Raw genomic sequence first — 27,136 nt, 5'->3', positions numbered from 1 at the left:
GGCACCTTGCTAGAGTTAAAACTGCTCTTTGAAGTGCTGCACCTCTTTTAAACACACACACCTTACTAGAAATTAAAACTCATCTCTTTGGAGTGTGTGTGCACATGCACACACTTTTCTATGCATGCCAGTGCACCTAGCTTCACTACTGACTTTAAATGCTTGATTATCTTTAAACTTCTGAGTGTTAATGTATGTTTCTAATTCCCCAGATACGTGATTTTAAATAATTTTTAATTCTTCTTTAATAAAACAAAGAATTGCTGTTTAAGACCTTGTTGTGGTCTCTGTCTCTCAACTTTTGCCGGTATCAGGTTTTCCTAAGCACTTAAAAGTTCAGTGCCAAAAGATCACTCTTGTAGATGTTTAGTTTATATGTATGTGATATGTAAAAAGGTAAAGGTGTCCCCAACCAGTCGTGTCCGACTCTAGGGTGCGGTGCTCATCCCCGTTTCTAAGCCGAAGAGCCAGCGCTGTCCGAAGACGCTTCCGTGGCCATGTGGCCGGCATGACTGAACACCGAGGTGCACGAAACGCTGTTACCTTCCCCGCTGAGGCGGTACCTATTTATCTACTTGCAATTTCTTGCTTTCGAACTGCTAGGTTGGCAGAAGCTGGGACTGAAGACGGGAGCTCACTCCGTCACGCAGCACTCGGGTCTCGAACTGCCGACCTGCCGACCTTCCAGTCTGCAGTTCAGCGTCTTAACCACTAAGCCACCGCGGCCCCTTATGTGATATGTATGTCCGTGTAAATTAAAGCATACTTCATAATGGCCTTTTCTCTTGCTAACTTAAAATCACTGATTTAAATCACCTTGATGTAAATCAATCCATCCTGCCCCTAAACTCCAGTTCCTATCAGAGTGAGAGCCGGGGTGGGGGGAAGCAGCATATTTACAACTACTTTTTCAGCTACAAAATCATTCCTTATCATAAAAACTGTTGCCCTGTCACATCAGCAGCTCATTGGTGCCACCTCTTGGGAGCTCAATAGATAAAGACTTTTAAAGGTTTCGTCATAGTTGTCCCAAATGAATTAGAAGCTTAATCCACTGCAGCCTCCCCCAACCAGGTACCCTCCAGGTGTGTTGGATTGCAATTCTCATCATTCCCAACTAGCATGGACAATGGCAACTCCCAATGGCTATGCTGGCTGGAAATTATGGGAGTTGAAATCCAACACATCTGGAGGGGGCACCAGGTTGGGGAAGGATGGATGATCTACTACCTGGGGGAGGGGGGTTAATCTCCCAAACCCCAATTCAATTTATAATATTTATATACCGCTTCTCATTTGGAATTAATGTTAGTCCTAGTTTTCCAAATCTGTAGGCCATTCCATTCACAGTACACAGAGATGGTAGCAAGTCGTAATCAAGATAATTTTCAGCCATTCCGTTGCTTTACTGCACTCCAAGAAGTTCAAGTGACTCACATGATTTGCCCCAACATTTAAAAGCAAAAACTTATGATGGTGTAATTCCAGAGGGTAGCTGTGGCAATCCATTACAGCAAGCATGCACGCACGCACACAGAAAAGCAGTGTGTGGCAGAAACCTTAATGGACTTAACAGATACATGAAATTTTATCCTCAGTTATAATACATATGCACATGCACACACACATACACATACACATATTGGCGATGCAGAGGGGGAGAAATGTATGCAAACAGTGGGGCCAAAAGGGGATGAAATGTAAGATGTAGGAACATTCCATTTCTATGCAAAGTAAAACCTATACAAGAAAGGTACAGTGACTGTTCACAAGAACAGCGACTTCGTTATACACCAGTTTGAAGTGTTACAGCTTGCAATACATGGAAATTCAACATCAGGCCCATAAAGCCTCCTTAGGGTCCTCCAGGAGGTGAAACTTGGCCTCCAAGCCTCACCTCCTGGAGGAATCCCCGCTCTGAGATTGGAGAGAACAAGAGGAATGCAGGTGGCAGAGGACTGGGCCAGTGCTGGGAAAAGCGGTGTGTGCCACCCCCATGCACAAAGCAAGCCATGTGGCTGGCACTGGGAGGAGAGGCTGCGCCTTCCAGTGCCAGCCTAGTCCATTTCTCCATGCTGAGAGGGGCAAAGAAGTCTGAGGATCAGCACAAAGAAAGGCAAAACAGACAAGAGTGGAACAGTAGGTGTGGCCATGCCCTTAACAAGATGTCAGCTGACCCACAGAGAGGCTAGGGGAGGGGGGCAATTTGGTTCTGCACCTCTGGTCTATAGTTCAGTCAAGGTGAGTGTCAGGGCCTTGTAGGTTATAGCCAGGATTTGATGAGAAGTAGCCTGGAAGGGCTTGGGCCTATTCAGTTTCTGGAATGTCAGCGTCTGTGTGAGCTTCTCTCTGTCAGTGCTCTCAGAGCAGAGCCAGGGGGAGTCACCCAACTCCCTGTCCGCCTGCTGGTCTGGCCTTGGCAGGCAGGGAGGCTGGAAGCTGTCGGTGAGAACCTGACACAGGTGGGGCGGGGTTTGCGGAAGGGTCGCCCAGGTTGAAGCGTCACTGCTGGAGGGCTGAGCAGTGCCGCCCTGTTTAGACACGGGCCTTGCTGAAAGGCTAAAGGCCCTCGTCTGTCCAGGGATCCGGAGGGGGTGTCCTACGGTCACGCCTTCCCTTTTAAGCTGATGCCAAGGCGAAGAGCCTTTGCTAGGCACATCTCGCCTTTACTGCCCGAAGCCTTCTCTGTTTGGACCCATCGTCGTCTGAGCTTCTGGAGGCACTCTGCACATGGACTGGAACTTTGGATTGTTAAGGACTTGCCATGGAAAGTACTGTGAGGTTTTTCATAGACTTGAACTCTCGTTGCTGTGGATTGTGTGTGTCTGTTTGTCGCCAGCTCAGTGTATGGCAGGCTGGGTTTGACCTACGACTTCTGGACTTCCCCCTGCCAGAACTTGTGCAGCGTGGAGTTGCCAATGCGAAAGCAGTGGCCTGGAACTCCTTGTGTGTGTGGGTATGCCCTTCCCTTGACCTTGATGGGCCTTGACCAGGTAGCCTCGAGTTATCAACAAATGATTCAAAGTTGGACTCTCTATGGGTGTGGGTTGTTTAGGCCCTTCAAGAAATTATCCCTAGATTGCCTGACGGGTTCATTCCAAGAACCTGTCAAGGGCTCCTTGGTGGCCTCTTTCAGTCTAATCCAGTAGCCAAGTCCAGACACAGACAAAGGGATTCTTTTCAAAGCTTTATTCCTCTTTTACAACTTAACAACTCTACTGTTAGCGACTAGCTATGAGCAGCAGAGTACCTATGCCCTCAGTTGGAACAGTTGGTCCCCGTTTGAAGGAGAATCACTGACAGACCCTGAACTTATGGGCTAGGGAGAGTCCCTCCCCTTTTCCCTTGGATCCTCTGGGTGCAACCGTTGCTTGCGTGCCGACCGGGCACTACGCCTCCTTTCCGCGCCCTCCATTTGGCGCCGCTCCCTGCGTCGGCGTCGCGCGTCCAGCAAGCCCTCTTCCTGCGCTCCCTTACTCCAGGGACTGCTATCTATGTCAGGAATGCCGGTGGGAGGAATCTCTGTCAGCTGTTGGCCCTGGGAAGGATGAGCGCGCTCCTCTCCCAGGAGCAGCTGCTCCACCTCAGAATCAGAACTACTCTGGGATTCTATGGGCTCAGTGTCCACCCTGACATCATCCCCGCTCCCATGAGGCCCCCCCTCGTGCTCCTCCCCTGGGGCCCCGGGTTTGTAGGGGTACAGCTGGTGGAAGCACCTCAGCAGCAATGGAGCATGCACATTTTCCGCAGGTTCCCAGGATCGCTCATAAGGCCCGTACCCCTTCCAGTCCACCAGATATTGCAGGCAGCCGCGAGAAAGGCGGGAATCTCCGCAACCTCAAACTCCCCCTCCACAAGCACTGGCGGCGGGGGGGAGCCGACTGAGCGATGAGGGTCGCCAGAAACCAGGGGGGACAACAAGGACCAATGAAAAACAGGATGGATCTTCATGGATGGGGGGAGAGCCAGGCGAAAAGCAACAGGGTTAATCTGGGCCATAATCTGGAAAGGCCCCGTGCAGCGAGGCGTGAGCTTCCTTGCGGGCGAGTGAAAAGGGAGGTATTGGGTGGACAACCAAACCCAGTCCCCCAGTTGCAGAGACGGACCTGGCTGGCGCCGCCGGTCCGCAGAGGCCTTGTAGGCTGTCTTCGCTTGCTCAAGGGAGTCCCGTAAGAGGTGGTGTACCACTCGCAACTCCTCTAAAAAGTCATGGGCCGCTGGCACTGAAGAGGGAGCTAGGGTGGATGGGAAAGCCTTGGAGTGGTAACCAAAATTGGCAAAAAATGGAATTTGGTGGGTGGAAAGCATGGCAGGCATTGTTATAAACAAATTCCCCAAGAGGCAGCAAGGAAAACCAGTCATCTTGCTGGTAATTGACATAACAGTGCAAATACTGCTCCAGAGTCGCATTGGTGCGCTCGGTCTGACCGTCCATCTGTGGATGGTGGGCGGAGAAAAGACAGAGCGTCACATGGAGAAGCCCAAGTAGCTCCCTCCAGAAATGGGCAGTGAATTGGGCCCCCCTATCCAAAATGAGACCCTCGGGCCATCCGTGGAGCCGGAAAACATGCTCCAAGAACAGCTCCGCCGTCTCCCTGGCTGTGGGTAACCCAGAGCAGGGGATGAAATGGGCCATCTTAGAAAACAAATCCACCACCACCAGAATAGTGGTCTTACCATGTGAGCGAGGCAAGTCAGTGATGAAGTCAAGGGAGAGCAGTTTCCAAGGTCCTGAGGGGGTAGGCAGGGGGTGAAGCAAGCCTGCGGGCTTGCCTGAGGGGGCCTCTGCCCGCTGGCAGGTTGGGCAGGTGGCGACATGTGTGTCAGGAAGTCAAGACCTAAGGCCACCAAAAATCCCGTGTCGCTCCGTGCAGGATCTTGGCAACGCCAAAATGCCCAGCAGTGGGGGAGTCATGGCACTGATGGAGAACCTTCTCGCGGAGGGGTCTAGAAGGCACATAGACCCGGCCAGAATGGTAAAGCAGGCCACCTCACAAAGAGAAGGGGGTAGAGTGGGGGGGCAGAGGCTAGCCCCAATTCCTCCACTTTTGTGCGAACAAAAGCACCCTGAGCCTGTGCAGAGAGAAGGAGCTCCTCCCAAGAACGAGGCACCGCAGCTGCCACCAGGCTTTGGGGGGGAAGAATCAGAGGGGGGGGGATCTTCCTCACCCCCTGGCTGGAGGTCTGGCTTATGAGAAAGAGCATCTGCTTGTAGGTTGTTGAAGGCCTTCACATGGCAAATCTTAAGGTGGAACCAGGAAAAAAAAAGCGACCACCTAATCTGCCTCTGGTTTAAGGCACAGGCTGTCTGAAGATGTTCCAGGTTGCGATGGTCGGTTCTAACTTCGACTGGGTGCTGCGCCCCCTCCAGGAGATGATGCCAGGTCTCCAAAGCGGACTTGATGGCCAACAGTTCCTTCTCCCAGATGGTATAATTCCTCTCAGACATGTTCAGCTTCCTGGAGTGATAGGCGCAGGGTTACAACCCACTGCCCTCCTGAAAGAGCACCACCCTCACCGCAAAGTAAGAGGCATCAGTTTGCACTACAAAGGCTTCCTGGGGTTGGGATGTAACAGGATCAGCTCAGAACTGAAAAGCCTCTTAAGTTCCTCGAAAGCCTGTTGGGCAGATGCCGTCCAATGAAAAGGAGATTTCTTGCCCTTAAGGAAGTCTGTGAGAGGAGATGTCAGCAGAGCAAAGCTGGGCAGGAACTTTCTGTAAAAATTAGCAAAGCCCAGAAAACATTGCAAGTCCTTCTTGGTGGATGGAGCCTGCCAGAAGAGGACACCTTGGACCTTTGCAGGATCCATCCTGATACCGTCAGCTGAGATAATGTAGCCAAGGAAGTCCAAAGAAGTTAGATCAAATGCACATTTCTCCAGCTTGGCATAAAGATGGTTCTCGCGGAGGCGCTGGAGGATGGCGGAGACATGACACTGATGGGTGTGGGGGTCCTCAGAAAATATAAGTAAATCATCAAGATACACAATGAGGAAAGTGTCCAAGTAGTCCCGGAAGATGGCATTCATAAAACGTGAAAACGTGGGGGGGGGGGGGGGGGCGGGCAAGCCCAAACAGCATCACTAGGTATTCATACGCTCCGTACCGGGTGCTGAAACAGGTCTTCCACTCATCCCCCTCCCGGACGCGAATGAGATTGTAGGTGGCACGCAGGTCCAACTTTGTGAAAATCTTGGCTCGACCCAGGCACTACAGCATCTCAGGTATGAGGGGGAGAGGGTACTTATCCGGGATGGAGATCGAATTTAAATTTCTTAAATTGTGCACTGGGCGGAGGTCTCCAGATCTCTTGGCCACAAAGAAGGTAGGGGCGAAGGCGGGGGAGGAAGAAGGGCAAATGAAGCCACGTTTGAGATTCTTGTCCAAAAACTCCCGCAGAGCTCGAAGTTCCGGCTCCGACATCGAATACAGCCGGCCAGCGGGGATGGTGGCCCCCGGAATAAGGTTAATGGCACAGTCAAAAGGGCGGGGGGGGGGGAGCCGGTCATCCTCCTCCTTGTCAAACACATCCCGAAAAGCTGCATACTTCTCTGGGAGGATGACAGTAGCTGAAGGACTGCCAGAAGCAGACAAGGAGGGAGAGGACAGGGTTAAGGCCTGGGCTGGGACTGGCGCCTCCTCCGGGAGGCAATGCTCCCGGCGGTAGGGAGACGCAAACTCCACTTGCTGAAGCCCCCAAGAAATCTGAGGGTTGTGCTTAGAGAGCCAGGAAACACCCAACACAATTGGGTATAAGGGAACCTTGGCTAAGTGAAACTGAATCTGCTCAACGTGGGACTGGGCGCGCAGAGTGAGCGGAACTGTAATACGGGTCACCGCGCCTGAAGAGAGAGGACGCCCATCAATGGTCTCCACTGCCAAGGGGGCAGGAAGGGGCAGGGTAGGAATCTTGTGAAAGAGGGCGAAGTCTCATCCATGAAACTGGTCGTAGCCCCCGAGTCCACTAAAGCTAGGGCCTCCACCCCACCCCACTGGGAGGAGCGGAGGTGAACATGCAACAGCAGATGGGAGGGTGGGGGGGTTGGGGAAGGCACCCACCCGGTGGGGAACTGACCCCCACACTGGAGGCCCCCAACAAGCTTGGGGGGCAGTCTAGTCAGGCCTGGGGACGAGGAGGAGGAAGAAGGAGAAGAGCTGAGGATCTAACGCAGCAGGTCTTGGCGAAATGTCCCAGCTTTCCACATCGAAAACATCGGCGCTCAGTTCGCCGGCGCTCAAGCTCCTCTGGCGGCAGTGGGGCTCGGGTAGCTCCCAGCTGCATCAGGGTCTCCTCCACCCCCACCGCAGGGGCGGAGAGTGGGGGAGGGGGCAGGAAACGGGGGGGAATGGGAGGAGGGAAATCCCAGCCCCCGGAGCCCCGCCAGGTCTGCCGGCGCCCCTCCAGCCGACTATCTATCTGAAGGCAGGTCTGGATGAGGTCCTCCAAAGTAGGCGGGCTGGGCATGCGCGCCAACTCATCCAAGATCTCGTCGTTCAAACCGTCCAAAAACTGAGCCACCAGCACGGCATCATTCCGCTGTAAATCCTGCATCAGCAAGCAAAAAGTTGTCACATAGCTGGAAACTGAGTCCTTGCCCTGCCTGAGGTGGCGAATCTCACGAGAAGCCGTCTGCGTGTGCAGGGGGTCATTGAAAAAACAGGCCATTGCTGTCATGAAACCTTGATAGTCCCTGAGCAGGGGGTCATTAGTGAGAAGGAGACCCGAAGCCCACCTAGCTGCCATGCCTGAAAGTAGGTTAATGATGAAACCCACATGAACCTGTTCCGTCCGGAAATCCTCAGGTCAAAGGCGCATGTAAATAAAATAAATAAATAAAATAAAATAAAACTGAAGGAAATAAATAAAACTGAATAAACAGTTTGAAGGAACAGTGGGACAATTCCAGTTTACAGAAGGCATTGCCAACTACATGTTTCAAACCACCAGACACCACCAAAGGGTTAGGGACAGGGGTGGGGAGCCTGTGGCTCTCCAGCTGTTGGACTTCAACTCTAATCAGCCCCAGCCAGCATGGCCAATGGTCATATATGTTGGAGTTGTAGTCCTAAGGCCACATATTCCCTGGCTTCGGAAAACCAACATTTTAGATGGCATCACGAACACTATAATTTGTGCGCCTGTCAATTATAGCTAGGGAAGGCCCTGGAGGAGAAGGTCCTGCAAAAGAAGGCTATCAATGGCTACTAGTCCTGGGGTCGATTTGCTGCGAGCTGGTTCCGTCTCAAGGTTGTTCGGGGCACATGATGTTGTGGCCATCCTACAGCCACACTGGAGCTTTTTGTGGAAAAACCAGATTTCCTGGGCCTACTTTAAGTCCAATTCTTTTCCTTAAGTCTGGTTTTCTGCAGTGTAGTTGTTGTGTGCCCCAACCCCCACATTTACCTCAGGTATACTAGCCCTGCCCAGGGGTGTGCCTTTCACCGTAACCGTGGTCACGGGGTGTTTCCTGTCCCTGTGTTTCCTATCCTTGTGTTTCTTTAACGTTTGCTTTGGAGTAATTAATGTGACGCTTCGATCGTTCCCAGCTTTGTCAGCTACAAGGAAGGACAGGGGAAGCCTCTCACATGGGGGGGGGGAGCCTCTCGCATTGGTTCATCAGCCCCTGCCAGTCTGATGACGTTCACTCCAATCCCCCCACCCCACCCCAAAGTATGTTCCTGTGAAGGGACTTAGAATGTGCGGTGCACTCTTTCGTGGAGCCCTGCATGGACCAAAGCCAGCTCCTTGAAAATCTGGGTAAGCCATCATTGGCTTCTCTTTCCATTGTCATGGAGGCACCCCCCCCCGATAGCTATATGCTGGCTCCCGTATCAGAGGCAGTATGCCTATGTACACCAGTTGCTGGGGAACATGGGCAGGAGGGTGCTGTTGCATTTGTGTCCTGCTTGTGGGTTCCCGGTTGACAGCTGGTTGGCCATTGTGTGAACAGAATGCTGGACTAGATGGACCCTTGGTCTGATCCAGCACGGCTCTTCTTATGTTCTCAGTTTCAAGCAGTCAGCCACTTCGCTTCTGAAGGAGGAAGCACCCAAAGCAAGGCATCTCCAGATGAACTAAACATACCACCAAGTTCTCCTGGGAGTAGGCTATCCTCGAAATACCATGGTATCAGGCGCGTGTGCATGTGGTTATGTTAAAAGATCAAAAACCAGCACTTTGAATGGAGCTTGGGAACAAAGTGGTAACCAGTGCAGACCTGGACTAATATTATCAATTCTACAAGCCCCACTTAACCAGACAACTGCAATTAGGAAATGCAAGAATGTCTTACACACAGGGAACCTTGTGTCAATTATAAGAGAATTGGCTCATTCGTCACAGCCTTCCTTACAGGTGATCCACAAACCACCAAAATGCCTAACATGGGATAATTGGGCTGTCTGCCCACATACATTGTGGGTTTTATTTATTTATTATTATTAAATTTATTAATCGCCCATCTGGCTGGTCACCCAGCCACTCTGGGCGATGTACAACATACAATAAAAACAGTTTAAAACAATAAAATTCTACAATAAAAACATTTTCTAAAATACCCTAACCCACCCCAAATGCCTGCCTGAACAAACACGTTTTTAATGCACGGCGGAAGCTCATTAAAGAGGGGGCATGACGGAGTTCCCTAGGGAGGGAGTTCCACAGAGTGGGGGCCACCACAGAAAAGGCCCTCTCCCTCGTCCCCACCAGTCTAGCTGTCCTGGCTGATGGGACAGAGAGAAGGCCATCCGAGGCTGATCTTGTTAAGCGGCCTGTCTGGTGCTGCTGGAGGCGCTCCTTAAGATAGGCTGGGCTGGAACCATATAGGGTTTTAAAGGTCAAAACCAACACCTTGAATTGGGCCTGGAAAACAACTGGTAACCAGTGCAACTCCTTCAGCACTGGAGTGATGTGATCTCGCCGGCGGCTGCCTTTAATCAGGCGAGCCGCCGCGTTCTGTACCAGCTGCAGTTTCCGAACCATCTTCAAGGGTAACCCCACGTAGAGCGCATTACAGTAGTCTAAACGAGAGGAGACCAGGGCATGTACTACCGATGGGAGCAGATGGTCGGGAAGGATGGGGGGCAGCCGCCGTAGTAGATGGAGTTGATACAGCGCTGTCCGGCTCACAGCTGACACCTGAGCCTCCATGGACAGCTGGGAGTCCAAAATGACCCCCAGGCTGCAGACCTGGTCTTTCAAGGGTAGCCGTACCCCATTCAACACCAGGTCAACATCCCCCAGCCTCCTCTTGTCTCCCACCAAAAGTACCTCGGTCTTGTCAGGGTTCAGCTTCAGCCTATTCCTCCCCATCCAGCCACTCACCGTCTCCAGACATTTGGACAGGGTTTCCACGGCCAACCTTGATGAAGATTTGAACGAGAGGTAGAGCTGCGTGTCATCCGCATATTGATGACACTGCACCCCAAACCTCCTGATGATAGCCCCCAGCGGCTTCACATAGATGTTAAATAGCATCGGGGAGAGGATGGAACCCTGTGGCACCCCACAAGTAAGTGGCCACGGGTCCGAAACCTCCTCTCCCAGTGCTACCCTCTGGTACCTGCCGGAGAGGAAGGACCGGAACCACTGCAATACGGTGTCCCCAATGCCCAACCCCTCCAGGCGGTCCAGAAGGATACCGTGGTCAACGGTATCGAAAGCCGCTGAGAGGTCGAGGAGAACAAGGAAGGAGCATTCACCCCTATCCAGAGCCCTCCTCCTATCATCTACCAAGGCGACCAAGGCCGTTTCTGTCCCATGCCCAGGCCTGAAGCCCGACTGAAATGGGTCTAGATAATCAGTTTCTTCCAAGTGTGCCTTCAACTGCACCGCCACCACCCGCTCAATCACCTTGCCCAAAAATGGCAGATTTGAGACTGGGCGAAAGTTGTTCAAAACTTGAGGATCCAAGGACGGCTTCTTTAAGAGCGGTCTCATCACTGCCTCCTTGAGGGCTGATGGCATCACTCCCTCCTCAAGGGAGGCGTTCACCACCGCCTTGATCCCCTCACCCAGTCTCTCTCTGCAGCTCATAATGAGCCAAGATGGGCAAGGATCAAGTAAGCAGGTGGTCAGCCGTACCGATGAAAGCACCTTGTCTACTTCATCAGGAGGAAGAAGCTGGAACCGATCCCACAAAACCGGTTTGCCACAGGCCGCCTCTTGCTCACTAACTGTATCCACAGCATGCAGAGTAACACACCTAATCTGATCAATTTTATCTGCAAAGTGCCTTGCCAAGGCCTCACAGGAGGCCTTAGAATGCTCCAGTGGTTCCGGAGCCACAGGACCGACCAGGCTCCGGACCACTTGGAACAGCCTCCTGGGACAGCACTCTGCAGACGCGATGGAGGCAGCATAATATTCCTTTTTTGCTGCCTTCACCGCCACGTGATAGGCTGAAGATACAGCTCTAGCCCGTGTCTGATCGTCTTTGGAGCGAGACTTCCACCACCGGCGCTCTAGCCGTCTCACCTCCTGTTTCAGAGCTCGTAACCGCGGACTGAACCATGGTGCAGTCCGAGCCCTGTTCAGGGGGAGAGGGCGTTTCGGAGCCACCTGATCTAATGCCCCAGTGATTGCGGCATTCCAGCCACCCACCAGGGTCTCGACCGAGGGGCCGTTGGCGTGCCCCAGAGAATCCCCAAGCGCGTTCAGGAATCCATTCGGATCCATAAGACGCCTGGGACGGACCATTTTAATGGGTCCTCCACCCCTGCGGAGGGGTTGTGGAACCGAGAAGTCCAGCGTCGCCAAAGAGTGCTCTGACCATGACAAGGGGGTGGTGGATATACCCCCGACTTCCAGATCACTCCCCGCTTCTCCAGAAACAAACACAAGGTCTAGTGCATGACCGGCTACGTGGGTGGGCCCAGTTAGAATATGGTGCAGCTCCCAGGAGGCCATGGTCTCCATGAAGTCCTGAGGTGCTCCTGTGAGGATGGCCTCCGAATGTACGTTGAAGTCCCCCAACACCAGTAAGTTAGGGGACTGTACACGCACGTCAGAGACCACCTCAAGCACCTCAGCCAGGGAGTCAGTCGTGCAGCGGGGAGGACGGTACATGAGCAGAATCCCCAGACGGCCCTTTGGCCCAACCTCCAGTACATGCACTCAGCAACCTTGGTCTCCCGGAGAGTGGGTCTGGTGAAGACCAAGGACTCTCGGTAGATAACAGCCACTCCCCCTCCCAGATCCCCAGCCCTCGGCTGCTGTGCATACAAAAATCCAGCTGGACACATGGCTGCAAGGGTTGGAGCAGCAGCCTCGGCCAGCCAGGTCTCCGTAATACATGCCAGGTCTGCGCCCTCATCCAGGATCATGTCATGGATGAGGGAGGTTTTCTGGGTAACAGACCTGGCATTGCAGAGCAGCAAACGAAGGCCAGAAGATGGGGTCACGCCTCCCCCAGCCATCCTTTGGCTCTGGACAGGCCCGGAGCAGGGGACAGATACTACACATCTCTCCCTTGTTCACCTTACCTGGCATGGCCTGCCCCTAGCGCTCCGCCAGCGCCTGCCACCCAGCCTCGGTATCTTCTGGCCCCCAACACTCCCCCCACTGCCTCCATCAGGTGGACACATGCCCCCTCGTTCCCGCCTATCAGGCAGGCTACCCACCCCTAAAACCACAACAAAATCCCCCAGGATTTTACTTGCAGGGTTTTACTTGCAGGGTTTTAGGGTTTTACTTGCAGGGTTGTCGTTAACACTGTGCTTTACTCATCTTTGTGGTTAACCTTTAATAAAAATGTAAGAAGCAACACTCGCTCATTGCGTACACATACATAAAATGTTTTGTGGTACTAAAAGCTGTAGCTCTCTCAGTCCTGGTACCTACCTCCAGCTTTCAGAGATGAAGCCCATTCAACTGTGTTACTAACATGAGCGGGACTTTTTCTTTTCAGCCTCAAGTTTCTCAGCTTCAGGGCCTTCATACACAGCCTCTCTCTTATCAGTCACCTAATTTACATTTCCCTCATCATTGGGAGCATGTGTGTATGAACATAGGTGGGGGGAAGGGGTACAGCTTACAACATGTCCTCTTTAGCCAGCTGCAACAAAAAGGCTCATCACAACACTGTGGTCCAACTGAACGTTTGTGGTTGAAACTAAAGAGAGAAGATAGAACAAAGCAGTGAATTATTCCTGTATCAAGTAGCCCATCCCAGATTTGCTCCTACATACAAGGCTGAAATTCTAAGCACACTGACACAAGAGCAAATCCCACTGAATACAGGACTGACTCCCAAGTAAACATGCAGGCAAACATTCAGGTGAACTAGAAGCTTTACAAACTATGTGAAGTGGGCAAAAACAGGGAGTAGGATCGCAGGAACAAAATTCCCTCAATGTTAAAAGCAGTAAGTATGCATTAAGATTCATCTACAACTGTATTTTAACTTTTAACTTGTTGAGCACTTTCAGTTTACTCCTCCTTGCCTCACAAATAAACTCCTCCAAAATAAACTCCACCAAAATTTGCCCACAAGACTGTTAACTGTGCTTGGTCACACACAAATGACTGTAAGACTATTCTTCAAATACCCTGATGTCAGGCCCATGTAGGGATGGCAGAGAATTCTGCCACGGATCTCAGTGAGGCCGAATGCCAGTGCATTCTGCCCCCCCCCCGAAATCTGTGGCGGAATGGCCTGCCACCCCGCGGATCCCCCCCGGGACGAGACTTACCTGGGGCGGATCTTCCGGGCGACGGCAGCGGCTCCGGCGGCTGCTGGTCTTCCGACCGGCTGCCGCTAGGGATGTACGAAAGTGACTTACCTTTCGCGGATTATGTTGATGGTGGGGGGGAGGAGTTCCGTCCCTCCCCCTGGAATCCTGGCCGGGGGGGGGAGGCACTCCGTTCCTCCCCCCCGGAATCCTCGAACGGCCGGCTGTGCTCTGCGGCTGTTCCGCAGAGCAGCCGGCCAGGCCCGGCCCGGCCAAGCCCGAGCTGTCCGCAGCCGGACTTCCGGCCGTGGAGGGCTCTGGGTAAAAAAACAAAAACAAAAAACAACGCATACGCAAATGGCGGCGGCTACAGCTGCTGCCATTTGCGTTCCTTCTTTTTGGCCGTCTTAATCTGTGTAAATATTTACGTAGACTATGACGGCGAAAATCAAGGGGAACGCAAATAACGTAGCGGGCGCCATTTGCTTCCCCTTTTGATTCCCCGTTTTAGCCTACGTAAATATTTACTTCGGCTAAAACGGTGAATGAAAAAGGGACACAAATAGCGCCCGCTACGCTATTTACGTTCCCCTTGATTTTCGCCGTCATAGTCTACGTAAATATTTACGTAGATTAAGACGGCCAAAAAGAAGGAACGCAAATGGCGGCGGCCGTAGCCGCTGCCATTTGCATATGCGTTTTTGTTTTTTTTAAACCCACCCCCAACCATGATAGGCTAAATAAAGATTTACATAGCCTATCACGTCTTTTTTTCCCCCCCCCACAAGCCTGGAAATGGCGGCGACAGCAGCCAGTCAGAAGACCAGCCGCCGGAGCCACCGCCGGAGCCGCTGCCGCCCGGAAGATCCGCCCCAGGTAATTCTCGTCCCAGGGGGGATCCACGGGGGGGCGGGGGGGGGCAGGCCGTTCCGCCACGAAGTTCGGGGGGCCGAATGCACTGGCATTCAGCTTCACTGAGATCCGTGGCGGAATTCTCTGCCAACCCTAGCTGCCGCCGCCGCTGCCATTTGCAGTGGTTTTTTTTTGTTGTTTGTTTTTTTACAGAGACATGATAGGCTACGTAAGTTTTTATGTAGCCTAAAACGTCTGGGTAAAAAAAAAAATGGCGTACGCAAATGGCGGCAGCTATGGCCGCCGCCATTTGCGTTCCTTATTTTGGGCCGTCTTAGTCTACCTAAATAATTACATAGATTAAGACGGCAAAAATAAGGAACGCAAATGGCGGCAGCCATAGCCGCCGCCATTTGCGTATGTGGTTTGTTTTTGTTTTTGTTTCCCCAGAGCCCTCCGCGGCTGGAAATCCGGCTGCGGATGGCTCTGGCCTGGCCTGGCTGGCTGCTCCACAGAGATGCCGTGGAGCACAGACGGCCGCGGAGGATTCCGGGGGGGAGGAACGGCTCGCCTCCCCCCCGTCCAGGATTCCGGGGGGGAGGGACGGAACACCTCCCCCCCCACCATCAACATAATCTGCGAAAGGTAAGTGACTTTCGTACATCCCTAGGCCCATGTATGGCATGCGCGTGTTAGTTAAAAGGTCAAAAACCAGCACTTTCAATGGAGCTTGGGAACAAACTTGTAACCGGTGCAGACCTGGACTACTATGATCAAATCTACAAGCCCCACTTAATAACCAGACAACTGCAATGAGGAAACTGCAAGAATTTCCTACATGCAGGGACTGTAAGTCATTTTTGGCCTTGAAAAAATTAATCAACTTTTGTAGAGCTTTTGTTCACTTGGAAGCAATTATTACCTGCCATAAGCAACAACCCTGACTGTTTAACTGATACGAGAGAGAACCAAGGCTCTGAGAAAGTTATATGGCCTTGGGCAACCCATAGCTCAGGGACTGAAGTGGGAATTTTACAGAAAGCTCCCAGATTTCATCCACTTATCTATCAAGGTGGGCTTTGGAAAATAAAATTTCCTGAGTGACTTGGAGGTGGGTGGGTGGAAGAGCAGATGGCTCACCACGCACATTTCAACCAATTTCACCTGTCTGCTGTAGCCAACCGGAGCTCAAGCCAGAACACTTTTGTTTGTTTGTATGGTGCTACATGACTCTTGGATGCCAGAAACCAGCATCTCTCAAAACTTTCCACCTTGACGCCTGCCAAATAATACCTGTGCATTGGAGAGGATTCTTGGGTATATCCTAGGAGCATTGTGTCAGGGTTGTCTCTGAGCGCAGGGAGTGGCAAAGTAGTTCAGATTCTGAAGAAGAACTGCAAGACATGGGGGAGGAAGTTTCCCAGGCTTGTCCAGACATGGCTAGGCAGACTCCTCAGGTTTCAAAGGCCCAGCTGGCTGGAGAAGCCCCTCTTCACCCCTCCGTGAGAGATAGCGAACAAGGAGAGGCGGGCTTGGAGAGCCTGAATTCTTAGATGCCAGGCACAGACGCAGAGCCGAGAGAGATGGCTGGGCCAGAGCTTAGATGGTCTGCCCGATTGGCCTGGCGTGAACAGCTGCGCTTAGAGGCCTCACAAGAGAGAGGGAGATCTCCCCCCCCCACCCCTTATGTTAGGATAGTAAGCCCGCCTTTCTTCAAATGGTGGGTGGGCAACTTTCGTAGCTATCTTTTGATCCCCTGAAAGCATTTCCTTTGTAGACTGAGGGTAACTGAGAATTTGCATCTTTATGACCCACTGAAGTAATGGATTAAAAGCTGTAGATTGAAGTCACTTGTCTGTGTTTGATTTGGCATTTGAAGTTCAGCGGGGATAAAAGGAATCCTGACATGTTGAGCATCATCAATGGAGCACTCCATGAATCCTGAAAACATACTCTCAAATGCAGCCACTCTCTCCTGCAGCTTGCATCTGCATCTCTCCTGCAGCTTGCACCTCTGAACTGCCCTGAAGGCAAGCACACCTTGGAAAACCACTTTTCTGAGCTGCACTGGAATCCTAGGCCACGTGGAGTTCAAGGGACAAGGTATGAATACCTGTATGATGATTCTAACAGACTATTTAAGAACCATGATGAATCAAACCAAAGGCTTGTCAAGTCCAGCATTCTGTTCACACAGCGGCCAAGGAGCTGGCGGTGGGAAGCCCATAAGTAGGACATGAGTGCAACCGCACCCTCCTGCTCATGTTCCCCAGCACCTGACATAAAGAGGCATACCACCTCCAATCCTGGAGATAATATATAGCCATCATGACTAGGAGCCACTGAATGTATTATCCTCCATTTTGTCTCTGGAGGACTTCTGTCCTCCAGGACTGAAATAGATGCCAGCTATGCATATATACCATTTAAATAGGCCTTCAGTTCAAATGATGAAAGAAACCAAAAAAAAAGTCTCTCTGCGGGTTGTTATGCCCTAGCTCATCTTTGCAAAGGGGGAGACATGCTGGAAGTGTTTGAGAAGTGACACCAAAAAGATGAAAAGCCACTTCTCCAAAGACAGTTGTCATGAATGTCATAGGTCAACTTCAAAAAATATTTTCTGAGTCATGGAGGGGGTGGGGAATTAGAGGGGATTATTCAACCTTGCAAGATTCATCTTACCAAGGTAAGCTGAACTACTCACTACTGATTTATCAGAAAAACCTTTCATGTTCCTTTTCAGGAAACTAGGATGTGGGAGGGAGACACACATGTTCAGTTTTACATGAAAGCCAGTGGGAGGGTCGCATCTGGAATGCCAAGACACCCTCCTCCCACCGCCTTAATTAGCTTGGGGGGGGATACACATGTTCACATAGCCTCCCAAGCTCTTAACAACCAACATCATGAAGCTGTTAGCTCTGTCAGCTAAACAATTATACAAATCCAGCTGTCTGCAGTACTCCCAGTTTTATTACCACAAGTACACAGGATTTTGTGTGCAGGTGTGTGTGCATGCATGCATGTGCGGGGTGGCTAAATTTTAACAAGCCCTAAACACCACTAATTGGTGCTGAAGAAGACTCTTACGAGTCCCCTGGACTGCAAGGAGGTCAGATCAGTCCATCCTAAAGGAAATCAACCCTGAGTGCTCATTGGAAAGACAGAGACTGAAGCTGAAGCTCAAATATTTTGGCCACCTAATGCGAAGAGAAAACTCTCTGGAAAAGACCCTGATGCTGGGAAAGATTGAAGGCAAAAGGAGAAGGGGGCGGCAGAGGATGAGATGGCTGGATAGCATCACTGATGCAATGAATATGAACTTGAGCATGCTCCGGGAGAGAGCGCAGGACAGGAAGGCCTGACGTGCTATGGTCCATGGGGTCACGAAGAGTCGGACACGACTGAACAACTGAACAACAACAACAGCAACACTAATAACTTTGGCCCAATGGGTTATTTGAACCAACAGGGGCGCCTCATCATTTAGCATGGTTTGGGAAGATGTTAATGGAAGTGGAGAATAAGAGGAGTGGGGAATAAGAGAGACAGTGTGGTACAGCAGTCCAAGCATCTCAGACAGGGAGACACAGGTACAAATCCCCACCCAACCATAAAACTCACAAGGTGAGCTTGGAGCAATCTCCCTCTCTCAGCCTAACCCACCTCACAGGCTTATTGTGAGGATAAGATTGGGGGAGAGGAGAGCAAAGTGAAACCATGGGCACCATCCTGAGCGCCTTGGAGGAAGTGTGGGGTACAAACGCAATAAATAAATAACTGAACTCCGCAGCACCACAAACTCTGAAAGTACTTGGATGAGATAGGCAGTAGTAGCAGAAACTGGGACAAACTAATTCTGGCTGAGTGGAGCAAGATCATTATAGGACACAATCATGAATACCTAAATTTTAGGTTCAGCGGTGGGGGAGATGAACTTCTAAAATGAGGGCATGGCAGAGTGCATTGCAAGCAAAATGTACAACCGTTGCAAGGTAACACATGCTTGTTTGAAATTTTGCCCCTTCAACACTGCCCAGTATTAAACATTAGTGGTAACTAGGGCTGTGTGCACTTTTAAAACCCCAAGATTAAAATACTGTGTAGAGCAAAGTTGCAATATGCATAATCTTGTTTTGTATATTCCACATTTGCTATTTTGCATAGCTCATTCTGGATGAGAATGGACTTTGAAACTCCACCTCCAAACCACTGAAAATATTAACCCACCATCTCTTTGACTTCGGAGATTTGCCCACATGCTTGGCAACTCTTATGGCCTAGAAACTTGATTTCTCCCCCACTCCTGCCCCCCACTTCTCGCTGAGAAATTCCAGCATGCGCACGCACACACAGCACCATCCTGATAATTCACTGGCAGAATACATACTTGGCAAGTACAAAGTGCATGGTTTAATAATCTGCTTCTTGGTTTTAACCACTCTTGGGTTAGTAGGGCCGGGAGAAACCTTCCAGTGAACACACCCTTCAAGACCCACTGCCATTCAGCTCAGGGCTGCCTGCACTGCACTAGAATCAACCATTATTCAGGCTAGCATCGTTTCTCACACTGTAAACAACCAATTTTTTTTCTTTAAATACATCCACAAGATCACCATTATCTCTGATATGGCAGCAATGTTCTCAGACAGGAGGGTGGATAAATACTAGCACACAAACCCCACTTCACAATGAAACTGAGCTAGAAGAAACTGTATTTTTGAATAAAATGCAGAAAATCTTAACATAGGGCTTAGAGGGAGGAAACATCCCAGGTGCCTAAGAAATTGACATATCCCTCTCAACGCTAAGCACGTCTAGTGCCAAGTAATCCGAAGTCAGCCCCTTGCATGGAATATTCCCCACCCCCGGCAAGCTCTGCCTGAATATAGAGGCAATTCCCACTTTGCTGCTTGAACAACCAGTGACAAACAGAGCAGTGAAACTAAGAGACACTCTGCTGATGTCAAAGAGCCTAAGCTCTGAAACCACAATGGACCCTTCATCCCCTTGGTGCCAAGTAGCTTCTAGGCCAGTGAGGGGAGAAGAGAAAGAAAATCTACAGTTGACTACAATATAACGTTAGTAGGCTAGACACCATGGTGTCCAAAGAGGATTAATTTCAAAAAAGTTTTGCAGTTCTCTACTGCAGTGGATTGGCTTGTTCCCTCTTTTTGTAACTGTTTGGATGCAAGATGGAAAAAGCTCCCCTGCTGGGGTCAGGACAGTAGATTCAGGACAGACAGAACGAGGTACACATAACATCACACATTACTTGCGTATATGGAACTCACTGGCCCGGTTTGCATGTAATTATAAGCCATGATCCCAGGGGAACCCTGAGTTATCATTTATGCACACTACCCAATCACCTAAACAAACCACAGATCTTCCACCTGTAGTTTGCTCACCGTGACACGTGAACCAAGAACTCTGGCTTGTCTCTCCCCCGACAAGCCAGAGTCATAAGCCATGGTTTGTTGGTGGCTTATGACTCTGGCTTGTCGGGGGAGAGACAAGCCAGAGTTCCCAGTCTGCATCATGAGAAGCAAACCAAAGACAAAGGTCCACTTAGCCGCTCCCGCATACTGCCTCGTTCACGATAAGCCGGAATTCTTTAGAGTTATGTCCAAACCGACCCATTGCTACAGGATATGGAGACAACCATGGGCTTGGATTGCTTTCGAAGGGGACTAAACATGGAACATCCACCTTCAGAATCAGTGTGTCTCTGAATACTAGTTACTGGAGGACTTACAGCAGAGGAGGTAGGTCATAGCCATGCCCTACTTGTGAATTTCCCAAGATGATCACCTAGGGTGCCTACTGTGAGAAACAGGAAGGCAGCCTAGGTGGATCTTTGACCTGATCCAGCAGGGCTGGTCTTGTAGTCTTATGCAACACCCTTAAAGCCAATAAGGGCACACCACTAGACAAATGAATGCAATCTGAATGCACAGTCTATGTCACACTTGCTAGCAAATTGAAGAAAAACGGATCCTCCACTGTGTGTCAGGGGAACACACCTCTCTTACATAAGAATGGTGGCTCCTCATACAAGGATGCCTCAGAGGAGGTGGCAGCCACAAGCCACTTCTACCAGGCCTGTGGGTCAGCACCCCCTGAAAATGCAAGCTCCCCAGCCTTCCTTAATTGAAGAAAAGCCCAATGGGGAGCTGCAAGCCTGCTGCACTCTGTGCCTTGGTCAGAACTATCATAAATGGTAAAACTGGTCCAAGCTTAGTAGCTGGTTGTCACACAACAGCTGGAGCATACAATCCCCCATTGGGAATGTTTGGAGTTCGCTGGCAGAGGTTGGTGGGAGTTTACATCAGTGCAGCAAGAATTTTGTGGGTCACAATCCTTAGCAAGTAGGGTTAGGGCACAATCCTATGGCCGCTAGACAGCGGCTAGAAGGCCATAGGATTGGTCAGTTGCCAGAGAACCACCTCCCCACACCCTCCCCCACCACCTTGTAGGCAGCATGGATTGTCCCTGCACTCGGAAGAGCAGCATGGAGTGGGGCAAAGGGGGCGTTCCTGGGGAGGTGTTTGTAAGTGTCAGTACGACACTTCCTATGTGTCATCCAGCCTCCCCACCCCGCGCTCTGATATCTCACGGCTAGACAGCAAAAATTGGCCGTCTACCTGCAAATTGGCCATCTACGATCCCCTCTGCATTCCTCCTGCCGTGCATTGGATAGGAGGTCACCTCCAAGTTTGGAGGCTGCCGACTATCCCCATAGGATCGCTCCCTCCAGCTGATAAATTCTGCCAACCACTGAGCTATGGCCCTTCACTGTATGCCTTATTTCAGGGGTGGGACAGTGCGGTCCTCCAGATGTTGCCAGGCTACAACTCCCATCATCCCTCACCACTGGCTATGTTGCCTAGGGCTGACAGGAGTTGCAGTCTACCAACGTCTATGCTTAGGTTATATGCTTGATGTCACACACACAGCCATGGAGGTGCCCAAACAGGAAAGGCCACATCAACCACTGTGTGGTGCAAGCCCCATGCTCCTTGGGAGCACAGCACAGTCAAAAATAGCACACCCTCCTAAATAGGCAGGATGCTTTGGAAACCAGACTGTCAACAGCCCAAGATGACATAAGGCCAAGCGTAACATTAACATGTAGTGGGTTTGTCCATCTTTCCATGAAAACTACCATTCCTATCTGCTCACACCGACAGCTGAAATACAGCATAAATTACACCACTCAGTCTCATTGCATTTACCCTGCCTTGTTTATGCTGCAAGGTATGAAGCACAACTGGAAAAACACCACACAGTGCAGAAATACAGTAGTCAAACAGCTCCATGCCAACTTTTAAAGAGTACTCTCATTCTCTGGCAAGAATGCAATCCTCCACCCCAGCTGAGACACTGAACGCATGGTATGGCAACTTTGTGAAGCTTCACTCTCACACGCACTCCATGTTATGCTTTCACAACTGTCATTTCTCAGGCGTCATTTCATCACAAAACAGTATGATTCATAAGAAAGAAGCAGCCAGATTTGTGGGATATTTAAAATACTATGCAGACGTGCTATTACAAAAATGAAATGAGGTGTCATTGCTGATGTGCTGTACCATAACCAAACATGGACCATTACTGGAGAATAATTAAGAGACAGGAATTTGCACATATGTAAAATTGACAAAGGAATACAGTTTTGCAGAACATCCCTACTTAGATGCACGTTCCGTTCTCCTACCACTACTTCTATTTTATTTCTTTTTCTAAGCAGAGAAAAGCCCAGATCTCCCACTCAACCCAGCCAGAAAGTGACCCTAAATTTGTAAAAACTAACTGGTAAAATTACAAGTTCTTCCACATCTCAAACCAAAACCATTCCAGAAGTGCGGGCCTTGATAGAGAAAGCAAAGAAAAACCTTATCGCCAATCTTCTATTTCTTTAGAACAGAAAGACACCATTACCTAGAGCTGAAGACCCAGAAGGAACCTAACCCTCTCTATCAGTTATGTAGTGCACCCAATAACAAAGTATTAATTGTTCCATAATACAGCTTTTCTGAAGGAGTATTATTAAGCCCAAATGTCAGGTGAAGGAGATGTGTAACACCAGGTTGGAAGAGGAAGAAGCCTTTAATTACTCAATAATCCAACACGCTCATGAAACAGATAAACAGGCCTGTAGAGCAGTACTGCAGACAGAGATTATGGGGTGTGGAAGTGTCAAAGGGTGGAACAGAATGCAGGAAAGACTGTTTGGGTGTGGACAGGGAGTATCTGCAACGAATGAGTCATCCACAACAGGAAAAGTAGGATTATTTTGAAATGGATGGCCTGGGATGTAAGGAATGTCTAAAACTAAAAAAAAAAAAAAAAAAGTGATAGGGTGGAGAAGACTGAATGGAAAAGGTTGGCACAGAACCAAAAAAGCAACAGCATGGTGTCCTGAGCATGGCCAGTGAACATTGCATTCAGTGGGTCAATTGAGGATTTAGAAGCTAGAAGAACAGACTACTGGGTGCTAAAGCAAAAAGCTGGCTTGGGTAGGTGCCAAATTAGCTGTACTGAAGAGCCCCCTTCTCCAAGAATTGTGCCTGACACAATGGACCATGGGTGTGGGGAGAATGAAGGAGCAAAAAAATAGGTGCCAAGTGTGAAGGTAGGCCCAACTAGGCCTTATAAGTAGTTTGGCTCACGAAACCACCCAAGGTGCCTGACGGGATTGAGAGAGTGTGTGTATATCTGACCATGAGAAGGTAATTGTAACTTGCTCATTAGCAAGAAATTCCTATCCACCAAAGTAACTCATCTGTAAAGATAAGAAGGCCGCTGTGCTGATAAGAATGTTGCTGAGTACTAATTGGTTTCTGAGCACGCGTAGTGTGTTTTCTTTGTTCTCCAACTTTCAGTCTGCATAAATGCGTCCTGTTTTCATTTTTTTGGGAGAGACACAGTTTCTTCTGTCTCTCCCACGGCCGTTGATACGCTTTAATACATTTCTGACTGTTCAACCTAACCTGCCTTGGATATTTCCTTGACAATTTGGTGCCGTGACTCGGATCCCAAATGCTGAGGAGAATCGAACCAATTTGGACCGCCATTCACTGAACATCCCAAAAGCGCGAACCAAGGTAAGAGACCTTTTGGAATCTCTAAGTCTGGGACTCAGTGTGAGGCTGCCCGTGGGATGATTCTGCCTCGGCTACTGGGATGCCACCTTTAAAGGGACAGTCAGTAATTTAAGCACTTGGTGAGTTTTTGTTTTGTTTTTGTTTGTTTGGGGGGGGGGGGTTAGAGAGGTCTGTGGGATATGGCGTCAGGTGAATGAGAGTTGCCTGGTATGAATTGAGGTAAAAAGGACCAGGGCAAATTATAGTCGCTGTGAGTGAGCTTTCCTCCTTCTCTCCATGGTATGAGTCGGCCGACAAGGCACAGACCTCCTGAATAAATCATTCCTGAATGAACGGAGATGGCAGCGCGTGACCCGACCTTTCCTTCACTCCCTGCCATGGTATGAGCTCCCTAGACGGTGAGTTACTGATTGTGCCTCCAATTCAGTGGGAGTCGGTCTCTGACTGTACCTCGGAATTTGGCAGTGCCTTTCCTTTCTCGCAAACTGTGGAGACCTCCTGATGGTTTTCCTGTGTGCTCCTGTGTGAACTGAGGATGGGGTCGGATTCTTCCAAAGAAATTCCGCAGCCCCAATGTACATGGACAGGAATTATGGACCTAAGACTCGCACGTTTTGGACCAATGGAACTTGACCCTTCCAAACAATTTCCCTTGGTTGGGACCTTTGATTTGACAGAATGGTGCATTTAAATGGAGCCTTGGAATCTCAAGGCCCAAGGTGGCACAGGGTCAAGGAGAATGCATCCTTTGATTGGTATGCTGAGACGTCAAAAAGGTCCCCCAGTCCCGGGGAGCAGAGTCTTAAGGACTCCCAAGAAAAACTGAAAGACCAGGTCAAATTTTGAAACATCAGAGGAAAGCCACAGAAATTTAGAGAATTGCCAACAGTGATCACTTGTCAAAATCCTAATTAGGCTAGTATGAACCAGCTCATGAGAGTTATTTTGCCCCAAGAAGTGCACGCTAGATTAAAAGAACAAGTGAACTGGCCAAATCAAGAACCAGCTGATCTTGATACTTTAGACCAAGCGTGCATCAGACGCCTAGGAATAATCCCTGGAACTTGTCTGCAGAAAACTGATTAGGCTAAAAAAAATCTTCAATTGTAAACAAAACAAAAGTGAGACTACAGCAGACCATACAGATCATCTAAAGACATTTTTGAAAAACATTCTAGCATCGCTGCCATTTTTTTTTGTAGCCAAGTTGAGCATTAGAAAATTAAGTGTCCCCACTGGCCTGGCCAGTCGATGGAAACAGTTCACACATCCCCCTCCTCCTCAGAACCGCTAAGACAGCCAAGAAGTTTTCTTTCTATTGACCAGAGACCTTTTGTGTAAACTTCGTTGCACTGTCTTCGTTCCCTGACAGTATACTTAGATGTTCCTGAACCACTTCCCTGGTCTTCCGAAGCTGAATCTGCCTCCATTGCTCCAAACCAAGCACTGTTCTAAAACACCTTGGGCTTCCCAATTATTCCGTTCACTCTCTTCTGTTATGAAAAAAATTCTTGTGCTCTTAGTGTGCTTACCCTAAAAGCATGGAAATAAGAACCGACCTGTAACATATTACAGTACTTTTCTTGATGCTGCAGCTGCTGCCCTCCTTGTCCGAGCCTCCGAAAATACTGTGTTAAGTTCTCCTTTAACTCTTTGTGTACCTCGCTCAGTGGCAACTTCTTTACTTCAGACAAGGACTCAGCACCTACCTCAATCACACCTCTTCAGGTATGAAATGTTGCTTCTCTCTCGCAGTCATGTTACAGTGCAACATTATGCCACTCTAAATCCTGCTTCTTTGCTGCCTGATCCTTCTGAAAGTATCCCTTATGATTGTTTGGAAGTGGCTGAGCACCTAGCAAAGCCACATCCAGACTTGTCAGATGAGCCACTGACTAAGGTCGATTGTGTCTATTTTGTGGATGGGTCCTGTCAAAGAAACGCTGAAGAGAGATGCTGTCTGCGCTTCCCATGTTGTAACAGAAAAAATTCTTTTGCCTAACTGTACTTCTGCTCAAGCAGCAGAACTTTTTGCCCTCACGAGGGCTACTGCCTTATTCCTTCCAGCAATACAAGACTCTCCCATGGTAACTTTTGAAGATGTGGCACAACTCCAAAATCAGGCCCAGATGTTGAAAAAGAAAAGTGGAGACTGGCTGGTTGTCCTCAGTACGCTGACCATTTGTGGCACTCCCCGGACGGCCGACCGGTAGCGCTCATGGTCCTTCTTCCCCGCCTTGTAGCAACAGATAAGAAGGGTAGAATCGATCGAGTCAGTGAAGGTGCCACAATGTTTTAGATCAAGCTCATTGCATAAATGTGAATAATGTGTTTAATGTACTCAGTAACTTTGTTTTTGCTTTTAGAGAACATGTCTTTATATCTGTATTTGTGGCTATTGTTCTTGCCATGTGAGAGTGTGAGCTTTTTTACTCCTCTTAGGGAGCAATCCTATGGCCGCTAGTCTGCGGCTAGACGGCTACAGGATATGTGGTTTTCTGGGAACCGACCTCGGAGCCCGCACTCCGAGGTTGGTTCCCAGAGAACCAACCTCCGCCCTGCCTTCTGCGCTGCCTCACAGGCAGCGCAGAACAGCCCTGCGCTCCCCGCTCGGAAGAGGAGCATGGAGCAGCCAAAACGGGGCGTTCCGGGGTGGGGAAGGCAGAAATGCCAGGACGACACATCCTAGAAAGTTGGCAATTTTCATGATTTAGAGTTTGTTCTTATAGCTGTATTCACATACAGTGAAAGCCACACTTTTTGCTACTAACAAAAGCTAGAACAAAAGCTAAAACACATCCTATGTGTCGTCCAGCAGCCTCCTGCCCCACTAGCCACAAATGCAGGGCAGGAGAAGCATGGAGGGAACGATCCCCAAGTTCAGAGGCAGCCGCCTATCCCCATAGGATTGCGCCCTTAGTCATCAAATGCCTGTCCTTCGGGTCAGCTAGACAGATTATCATATATGCCACCTGAAAGCTACAAACAACAGCAGCTTCTCCTGTCTAAAAATCAAGATACAACAACTGTGTGTGACTGGCAATAGAGACCAAGTGTTGGCTGAGGACCATCTGTATGGTCATGTATTGGCTAATGTGTTTGAACATGTATTGCAGCTTAGGCTCAACCTTCTGTGTGTACCAGTAAGAGTTACTTCACAAAGAAGAAAATACAAGCTAAACTGAACGTTTGTTGAGAGACGCTGCATGTGCTAGAACAATGCTGTCGAAATGAGAATGAGATTTTAAAGTGGTCTAAGCAAGCGTAAACTTTTACTGCAAGTCACTGGTGAGATGTATTTGTACACTGAGGTAACAGTAGATTTGAAATCCTATGTGTTGTGCATTGTCCCATTGTTGTGTTAGTTATGGTTATTTTCTTGCTTTGTCTTTTTGCTTTGTATGTAGCCTAGCAAGCTTAATGATTTTAGATTTGTTTTAATTGTTTAATACACAACTGCATATAGAATCTGTGAGAAATCAAGGGAGGAGTGTATTAGATT

General features: G+C 49.7%; 1 protein-coding gene across 5 annotated transcripts in view; it reads right to left on the bottom strand.

Moving 5' to 3' along the window:
- Positions 1–27,136, bottom strand: part of LOC146334133 (histone-lysine N-methyltransferase, H3 lysine-79 specific-like) — a 158,106-nt gene that overhangs the window by 119,534 nt on the left and 11,436 nt on the right. Inside the window, exon 1 of one of the 5 annotated variants that reach the window (XM_084825123.1) lies at positions 12,843–13,570. The exons of the other annotated variants lie outside the window; for them this stretch is intronic. The gene's annotated coding sequence lies outside the window, so the exon portion shown is untranslated. Of the gene's footprint in view, positions 1–12,842; positions 13,571–27,136 lie in introns of those variants that run through there. 5 annotated transcript variants of the gene reach the window in all.

This window comes from Heloderma suspectum, chromosome W, assembly GCF_057233095.1.
Source record: "Heloderma suspectum isolate Gila_16-S chromosome W, 16-S_ref, whole genome shotgun sequence".
NCBI classification, from domain to species: domain Eukaryota; kingdom Metazoa; phylum Chordata; class Lepidosauria; order Squamata; family Helodermatidae; genus Heloderma; species Heloderma suspectum.
The sequence above is the reverse complement of the archived record's forward strand: the minus strand, read 5'-3'. Positions and strand labels throughout refer to the sequence as shown.